Below are 9,154 nucleotides of genomic sequence, written 5' to 3'. Positions count from 1 at the left end.
AGCAGATTGGCTTTTGTTCAGTTTACACTTTGGGTTTTTTTATTTTACAGACAATAAATGCCTTCATTTCCTGCACCTGGACTCAGAGCTCCCCCAGAATCCCCTTGGTTCACCATTGCCTTGTATACATTTGGTTGTAACTAGACTGGCACAGAGCATTGGTTTGCTGTTACACATCATCATCCCTGTGCTCAAGCTTGTGTTCCCTGAAACACAGTGTGAGACATGGATTTCAGTGGTTTATTTGGGAGCTGATTCCAGGAAATACCAGTAAGAGGATGGGGCAGTGAGACAAAAAAGGGAAGCCAGTCAGTGTTGCCCGTCAACGGACTGATCTGGGCACCTGGAGCTTGGTCCTGCCAGCAACGCTGGGAGGCAGTGTCGGGCATGTCTCAGAATCTAGCATTGAGGGCTAGTGACAGAAACTTGGGTACCTTTCCTCCCCATTTGTTCAGGTGAGGGCTACTTCTGTGGGCTTGAAAAAGTCTCAGGCTGAGAGCTGCAGAGCTTAGAGAAAGCAGCCTCTGGTGCTCAGAGGTGACAGCTAAGGAAAGGGCAGGACAACCTGCAGCATCTGCTATGCCGGACCCTCTCCCTAAAGAGCCTTTGCAAATCTGTGGCCCCTCAGCCAGCACAGAATAGGCACCAGCATCTCTGTGTTCGAAGAACAAGGTGAGCTCTGTCTCTTGTGTGAGGCTGTGAATCCCCAGAGCACCATTACTGTGTTACCTTACCCTGAACCCAACCCCAGAGTCCTCTATAGATGGGCACAAATGGCAGGATCCCTGGGTATTGGAGGTTGCCTAGGTTCTACCTGTGGTCCATCTGTAACTTTCTTTGGACATACCTCCATCAACAAGCCTCAGTCTTCGCTGTGAGACCTGTGAGTGGCTGAGAAGGAAGAAGGTGGAAGGTGTTTTCCTGGCTGGGCCCTCGTTGCTTGGGCAGCAGAGACGAGGGCCCAGGATGGTGATAAGAACATGGCAGGTGGCTGCAGCCACCAATTCTTGGTTGCCAGGTGACAGCAATATGGGTATTCCAAGCTTCCTGTCTCCTTGGAGACTGTGAAGAGGTGAGTTGAGGGGCAAGCCCCAGGTAGTCACTGAGGTAGAATCATTCACCATTGGAATTCTTATTTGACATCAGCCCAACCACCCCGCCTCCTCCAGAAATCCCTCCATAATTAATACTGCTCACTACTAACTGGAGCCCAAGAATTCCAATCTCCCTTGTTAGTGGGGTGCCCAACATTTTTGATTCTTGGAAGAGATGGCTTTTTAAAAAATACAATTTTAATATCACTCTATTTGTTTTAAGATTTGTTTATCGTGGTAATATAAGCACAACAAAATTTGACCATCTTAAAATATACAATTTGGTACTACTAAGTGTGTTCATATTGTTGTGCAATCATAACCACCATCTCTACTCAGGACTCTGCAAGATAAGTCTTGAAAAACAAACTGTACCCATTAAATAATAACTCCCATTCCTTCCTCCCCCCAGCCCCTGACAGTCAGCATTTTATTTTCTGTTTCTAGGGACTTGACTACTTTAGGTGCCTGATGAGTGAAGAGCATGGTATGTATTTTGGTGACTGTCTTGTTTGCCCTCTGGTTCAGACAACTCCTGATCTGTTTTCTGGCTTGATAGATTAATTTTGCCTCTATTAAGATTTCATATAAATGAAATATATATGCAGGTTGGGAGTCCTGGAAGCAGGATAGAGTAAGCAGTGCTAGTGATTCATCACAGGTAAGTCTTGTTGAAGAGAGAAAAGGGAAGAGGAGTCAATGGAGAGGAATTTCATACCTAGAGAAGTGGGAACTGGTTAGGAGGAGCCCCGGCTTAGGGCAGTTGTGAAAAATTCTCAGCCAGCCCAACAAGGGGCCCCTGTGCAGGGGTTTCCCATCAAGTCCCAAGTTGGGCAGGAATGTCCAGGCATTCATCATTACTCCCTTGCCCAGTCACCAAGTGGGCTTCTGTGAAGAGCTTGACCTCACTTCTATCCCAAAGGTGAAGCACCTGTAGGCTATTGGTCAACATAACTCCTCATATCTGACTGGAAGTTTCTTGTATGGGGACTGCATCCTCCATGGCTGACATATAAAATATATACTCTGTTGTGCCAGGTTTTCACTCATCATCTTGTTTGAAAGCCACCCATGTTGTTGTGTGTAAGCTTTTTCCTTTTCCTTTTGGATTAATATTCCATCATATGGGTGTACCACAGCCTACCCATCCCCTTATTGATGGGCAGGATATTTCCAGTTTCCCAATGATTGGGAGGAGTGCAGCTATAAGCATTGCTGTATGGGTCTTGGTGAGGCCATTGTCATGGGCAAATTCTTGGCGTAGGACTGTTGGTCACAGGGTAGTACTGTATGTTTATGAGAAGCAGCCAAATGGATTTCCAAGGTGGCTGCATCATTTCATACTCCCACGAAAAGTTAGTTGCTCCACTTTCAGCAGGGAGGAATAGAATGAAAAATCTGCTGCTGACAAAACCACTGGATTGGTTGAAATGTAAAGACCAGGGTAACTGCCTCCTGTCCTGGTGCAATATCAGGAATAACCTGCAGAAATAACAGCAAAACTGAATCTGAAGCTCAGATTCCAGACTCTGGGGGAAGCAGCAGTGGGTCTCTGCTGCCTCCTGCTGACTGAATCTCACCTGGACCCTGCTGGCAAATTATTCTGGAAAATGTCAGACTTCAGGCCCCTGAATACAGGGGAGGGACGTAAAAAGTGTGTGGGGAAGGCAGGGATGGTACTGGGGCTTTAACATAAAAGTTGGCCAATGAGTGTTATTTAATTCTCATTAACTATTTAAAGGTAGAAAACATTATGACCCTTATTTTTAAAATGAAAAAAGTAAGCACAGCTAGCTTGCACAATTGCTCCTAGCGACAAACTCAGGGTTTGAACCACATGGTAAACCTCCATGCTTCACCACTGACTGTGCCCCCAATAGCATTACAGGGGCTTGCTGGTGCCCAAGTCCTGTGTTCCAAGGCTTACACAAGGACAGGTGAGGAAGGTATGACTTTGTTTTTCCAGACCTTGGAAGGGGGCAGAAAAGGCTGGGGACAGGGAGTGGGGTCCAAGCTGGGGACAGAGATGGTCTAGGTGTGGAGGTGGCTCCAGCCTCCCGGACTCTGGGAGGGCCCATGCAGGGACAAGGGAGACCACAAGAGGGCGCTAGGCTCACCCAAATGCCCTAGCAGGGCATCCAGCCGTCCAGGCAGGGTGAGAGCGCCTCTCCCTCATCCTGACTCCCTTTATTCTGCCAGGAGGTCAGGGAGCCTTGACTGGCGGCCCTCCAGCAGCCTCTGCCCTCCGTGCATTCAGCATCTTCAGGCATGGAAACACCTGCTTTTCCCAGTTTTATAACTGACCCCAAGGAGAGACTGTCCTCAGATAACCCAAGTCGCAGGGGGTCACTGAGGGTCTGCTCTGCTCCTTTCTGAGGCCATTTTCTTCCCCACACCCCCCTCTTCCATCAGCAGCCAGTCCTGTATCCCATCTGTCCTTTCATAGATCTGTGCCGGTCCTTTCCTCCCCCCGCCCCCTTTACCCTCCCAGTTCCAGCCATGAAGCCCTACAGTCGGAAGGCAGGTGGGTGGGGGACCCATCTGCCCTGAAGGACCAGAAGTTTTGCTTCCCTAACTGCAGCGTCAGCTTGGTGAGCACAGGGATTTGTGTCTGTCTGGTTCACTGCTCTATGTCTAGAAACTGGGACAGTGCTTGGCGACATAGAAAGGGCCCAATAAATATTTGTGGAATCAATCAGCAATGACTAAATGCAGAGAAAGTGTTGAGGTCTCAAAGTTGGGCCGCCTTTGTTTACATTTGAGTCTGGGTGCTGATTCTCGTGCAGTTTTGGGCCCATAACTTACCAAATTGTCCAACAGGCTTTATAACGGTATCACCCCAAGGGCTGTGGGGAGGATTCCCGGAGATGATGTCATTGCGTGCCCTCCCCTAGTGCTAACCCTGGGCCGGAGCTCCTCAGTGCTGGCTCATTATTCGAGATAATGAGGCTTTAGAAAGCAGCTGGGTTTTTTGTTTGTTTGTTTGTTTTTTTAGGATTTAACATGTGTCTGGGACTTGACTTTCATTATCTAATTCAATTTTTAAAGTAACTTTTATGACGTATTAAGTAGCATAACAGGTTAAGTAGCTTGCCCAAGGTCAACACAGTTCAGAAGAAAAACCTTGGGGTGCAGTCCAGGTCCTGAGGTCTACAGTAGACAAGGTCAGAGCTCCTGAGTTCGAGGCCAGGTTCTATCACTTAGAGGCAGAGTACCAGGCAAGTTTCTCCCTGCTCTAAGAAGGGACAGAAGAGAGCCACGACACACCCTGGACTAGTGTTCAGGACTGGGAGAGGTCAAAGGTACTGCCGGCTGTCATGCTATAGACTCACTCCCTTGAGACCTCAGCTGCACCTGGTCCCCCAGCACGAGGCCACTGCCAGATGTAGCCGTGGATTCCATCTGGATCCAAACTCACAATCTAGTCAAGGAGACAGGCTACACACACCCAGTTCCAGAAGGAAAAATGTTAACTTCAGCTGTATAAACTTGGCGAAGTTGCTTTGCTTCAATCAGCCCCTATTTCCTCATTTGCAAATGGAGAGGTGAGAAGTAGCATCCCCGTTGGGGTTTTGTAGAAAACACACACAGAACGCCTGAACCTTGAGCCCTGGAGATAAGAAAGGGGGCAAGGGAGCGTTGGTTTCTAGGACTGTTGCCATAATAACCCAGCTTTGTGACAAGATCATTTTCAGAAAAAAGTAAAATGATGACCCTTGGCCCCATGAAAAAAATGAAATGTGTGCTCAGGATTTCATTTTACGTGTTAAACAATGAGAGAAACAGACAGATGCTATGACTGGTTCAGCAGCTAAGTCCAAGGCTCACATTTATAAGGGACAAAGGAACGGGAGGGGGAGGACATCGTCTCCCCACGACAGGGAGGGAATCTGGTTCTGCTAGGGTCTGTCGCTGCAGTTTCCAAGAAGTGCAAATCTCTCCAAGACCATGGACAGGGCTCGAATTAGACTTGAGGAGGAGTGTGGAGTTTCCTCTGGAGCAGATCTTGGGGCGGAGACCTCAGTCGTGTCTTCGCATGCTGGGGAAGTGCAGCCCCAGGTTTCCTTAGTTTCCTGATCTGTAGGATGGGTCACTTAATCGCACCCCTTCCCGGGGCTGCTGAAATGAGCTGGTGGAGACAGAATGGAGCCTTGCGCACAGCCGGCTCTTGTGTGTGTTGAAGGTCCAGAACTGTCCTCCAGGCAGGTCCCCTTGGGCTGCGCAAGCATGTCTGTCAGACTCCTTGTTGCAGGTGTTGCCTCAACTTTTCCTCCTCGCCACCTGATACAGGGAAGGCTCTTATAAATGCTGACTAGGGAACTAGGCTCGCAAGGGTGGTGGCCTGTGCCCAAAGCCACCCTGGGAGTAAGTGGAAACTGAGCTTATCTCCAAGACGGCCTAGTCTGGTCAGTCTGGAATGTTGCTGGCCGTCTCCCCCTCCTTCCTGGCTTCAGTGGGCACATCTCCCCGCTGATGTGTGAGTTAGGTCAGCTGACCTTTGAACGAACTCTCCTATGGGGTGCTGTATGTCTGCCCAGCTGGCCTGGTGGGCAGCTGGCCTGGGCGTGGCAGGTCAGGGGGCTGGCTGCCAGGGACGTGGCAGGGACGAGGTCCAGCCTGTGGCACGCAAACCCCAGCCCGCTCAGAACCACCATAGTTTCCACCTCGCTCACACGACTCAGTGGAAAGAGCTGGCTCTGGCCGGACTTCAATAAGGGAAAAGGAAAAGAGGTTTCCCAATCGCTGGGTCAGGCCCCAGGTTGGCGCGGGTGGGAAGGATGGGCAGAGGCTGGCTGTTCCCAAATCAGTTTCCTCTGCTGACTGCATGGCCCAGGCATCCCACACTCAGCAGACACCTTAGCTTGTTCCTGTGCAAACTGCAACCACGAGGCAGGTTGTCACGCATGGTCAGGGCATTGGGTGCCCTCAGCTTGGTGCCAAGTCCTTGGATGGGGCTAAGTGAGGCTTGAATTGTCAGGCCTTCCTTGAGGGCTGTCTTGCTTAGGCAAGGATGGCTTACCAAGGAAGAACTCACTGACCAGGGACATTTGACCAAACACCTGGGGCAGGGGAGGAAATGAGCCAGTGGATGCCCCGGACAAGTGGAACAGCAAATATCTGCAGGTAGGAGTGGCCTGCCGCGTGTGTCTGAAACTCAGGGAAATCAGAGAGGTCACCTCAAGCCGGGTGTTAGGAAAATACTTGCACATAAAAAAAAGCCCTAATTGTAATAAAGAAAAATGAAAAACAATGAACAATGATATACCAGAGACATTTTACAAGGGTGGAATGGGGAATGGGATCGAAAATGGGGGATGGGGGAGTGCACGGGACTATGGTGATGGCACACGGGTGATTTGGTGATGGGAAACCCACGGGGATTACAAGTGAGATGGAAAAAGGCACAAAATGATGTTAAAAAAAAAACTATCATAATATTTAAAAAAAAAAAATCCTCCAAAACCTCATTCCTAGTGAACTGTCTAGGAATTCACCCAGTACCTCATTCCTAGTGAACTGACTAGGAATTCACCCAGTACCAAAAGCTCATTTCCTTGGGTCTTTTGTCAGGAGCATTTGGACACAATTGTTTAACTTTGGGGTTGTCTAAGATGGTGCATCACCATTGGGAAAACAATAAACTAACTGAAATGCTTACAAGAAAGGCTGCAGAATGAGCTGTCTGTAGGGGCTTTCACCAACTTGGACATACATATTCCTGGGACTCGGGAAGGCCTGGTGCGTGTGTAGGGCTATGTGCATGCCAAGGCTGTGCAAATGCATAGGAAAGATCTGGGCCGGCCCTAAGCACTCACCTCTGGTTGGCCTCATGCTTCTTGTCAAGCAGGAAGTGAAGGTTAAGGCAGAGAGAGCAACCGCCAGGCGGGGTGTTGAGTTTACAACACACCCAGAGGGCCTGTCAGTAAAAGCTGGGGGATGGACTAGTTCCAGGCACCTAAGGAAATCTCTGCCCAGCCATAAGATGACCAGTAGGATAACAACAGACTTCAGTGCCATGCACAGAGAAATACAGACTTAAAGAGTTTGTTCTGTAAAGTTATTCACACAAATAATAACAGCAATCCCTAGGGATAGGGAAAATCAGATTTCAAGAGTCATCATGCTCTATTATGTAAAATGTCCATTTTTCAACAAAAAGTTATGAGAAGTGAAAAGAAATAAGAAACTGTGGTCCCTCCACAGGAGAAAAGCAATCGGTAGAAACTGTCCCTGAGGAAGCTCAGACATTTGACTTCTAGACAAAGAATTTAAATAAAGTAATTTAATAATTTAAAGAACTAAAGGAACCCTGGTTAAAGAAGTATAGGAAAGTGATGATGTCTTGCCAAATAGAGAAGAACAAGAGACAGAAATTATATAAAAAGAATCAAATGGAAACTTTGGAGTTGAGAAGTAGAATAAAATGAGTTCATTGGAGGGATTTAGCAAATTGGTGCAGGCAGAAAAAGAGTCAGTGAACTTGATGTTAGATCCATTGAGACGAGGCAGCCTGGATAATAGGGAGAATGAAGAAAAAGGAACCAGAAAAAGAACTGTGGGATGCCATCAAGTATAACGTTGCATGCATGACCAGGGTCCAAGGAGAGAAGAAAAAGACATCAGAATATCTAAAGAAAAAATTTGATAAATTACCTTAACCCAACGATCTAAACAATTCAATGAATTCCAAGTAGGAGAAACTCCGAGATTCGCAACTACGCACATCATCATCAAGCCATGAAATTCAAAGACAAATTATCTTGAAACAGCAAAAGAGAACTGACTCATCATGGTACAAGGAATCCCTAACAAGAATAACAGCTGATTTCTCATTAGAAACCACAAAGGGCAGAAGGCAGTAGAATGAAGTGTTAAAAGATAAAGTCTGGGGCCCTCCCTCCCTGGTGGCGCAACGGGTTAAAGCACAGCACTAAGAAGCTGAAACCACTTCCACATGAGTTCGATTCATGGTGTGACAGACCTCTCCTGACCCGCCCCGCTGCTCCCCTCAGCAGTGTGCTTCGTCCATCTGCCTGTTCTGCTCCCCACTCTGTCTTTGGTGAAGTCTTTTGCCACCCCTGAGTCTCTGGCCTGTACCCCAGTTCTGTATGCACAAATAAATAAATCTTTAAAGATACAGGGAAGGCTCTTATAAATGCTGACTAGGGAACTAGGCTCGCAAGGGTGGTGGCCTGTGCCCAAAGCCACCCTGGGAGTAAGTGGAAACTGAGCTTATCTCCAAGACGGCCTAGTCTGGTCAGTCTGGAATGTTGCTGGCCGTCTCCCCCTCCTTCCTGGCTTCAGTGGGCACATCTCCCCGCTGATGTGTGAGTTAGGTCAGCTGACCTTTGAACGAACTCTCCTATGGGGTGCTGTATGTCTGCCCAGCTGGCCTGGTGGGCAGCTGGCCTGGGCGTGGCAGGTCAGGGGGCTGGCTGCCAGGGACGTGGCAGGGACGAGGTCCAGCCTGTGGCACGCAAACCCCAGCCCGCTCAGAACCACCATAGTTTCCACCTCGCTCACACGACTCAGTGGAAAGAGCTGGCTCTGGCCGGACTTCAATAAGGGAAAAGGAAAAGAGGTTTCCCAATCGCTGGGTCAGGCCCCAGGTTGGCGCGGGTGGGAAGGATGGGCAGAGGCTGGCTGTTCCCAAATCAGTTTCCTCTGCTGACTGCATGGCCCAGGCATCCCACACTCAGCAGACACCTTAGCTTGTTCCTGTGCAAACTGCAACCACGAGGCAGGTTGTCACGCATGGTCAGGGCATTGGGTGCCCTCAGCTTGGTGCCAAGTCCTTGGATGGGGCTAAGTGAGGCTTGAATTGTCAGGCCTTCCTTGAGGGCTGTCTTGCTTAGGCAAGGATGGCTTACCAAGGAAGAACTCACTGACCAGGGACATTTGACCAAACACCTGGGGCAGGGGAGGAAATGAGCCAGTGGATGCCCCGGACAAGTGGAACAGCAAATATCTGCAGGTAGGAGTGGCCTGCCGCGTGTGTCTGAAACTCAGGGAAATCAGAGAGGTCACCTCAAGCCGGGTGTTAGGAAAATACTTGCACA

Source organism: Condylura cristata, unplaced genomic scaffold, assembly GCF_000260355.1.
Source record: "Condylura cristata isolate star-nosed mole 26May11 unplaced genomic scaffold, ConCri1.0 scaffold00022, whole genome shotgun sequence".
Lineage (NCBI taxonomy): Eukaryota > Metazoa > Chordata > Mammalia > Eulipotyphla > Talpidae > Condylura > Condylura cristata.
The sequence above is the reverse complement of the archived record's forward strand: the minus strand, read 5'-3'. Positions refer to the sequence as shown.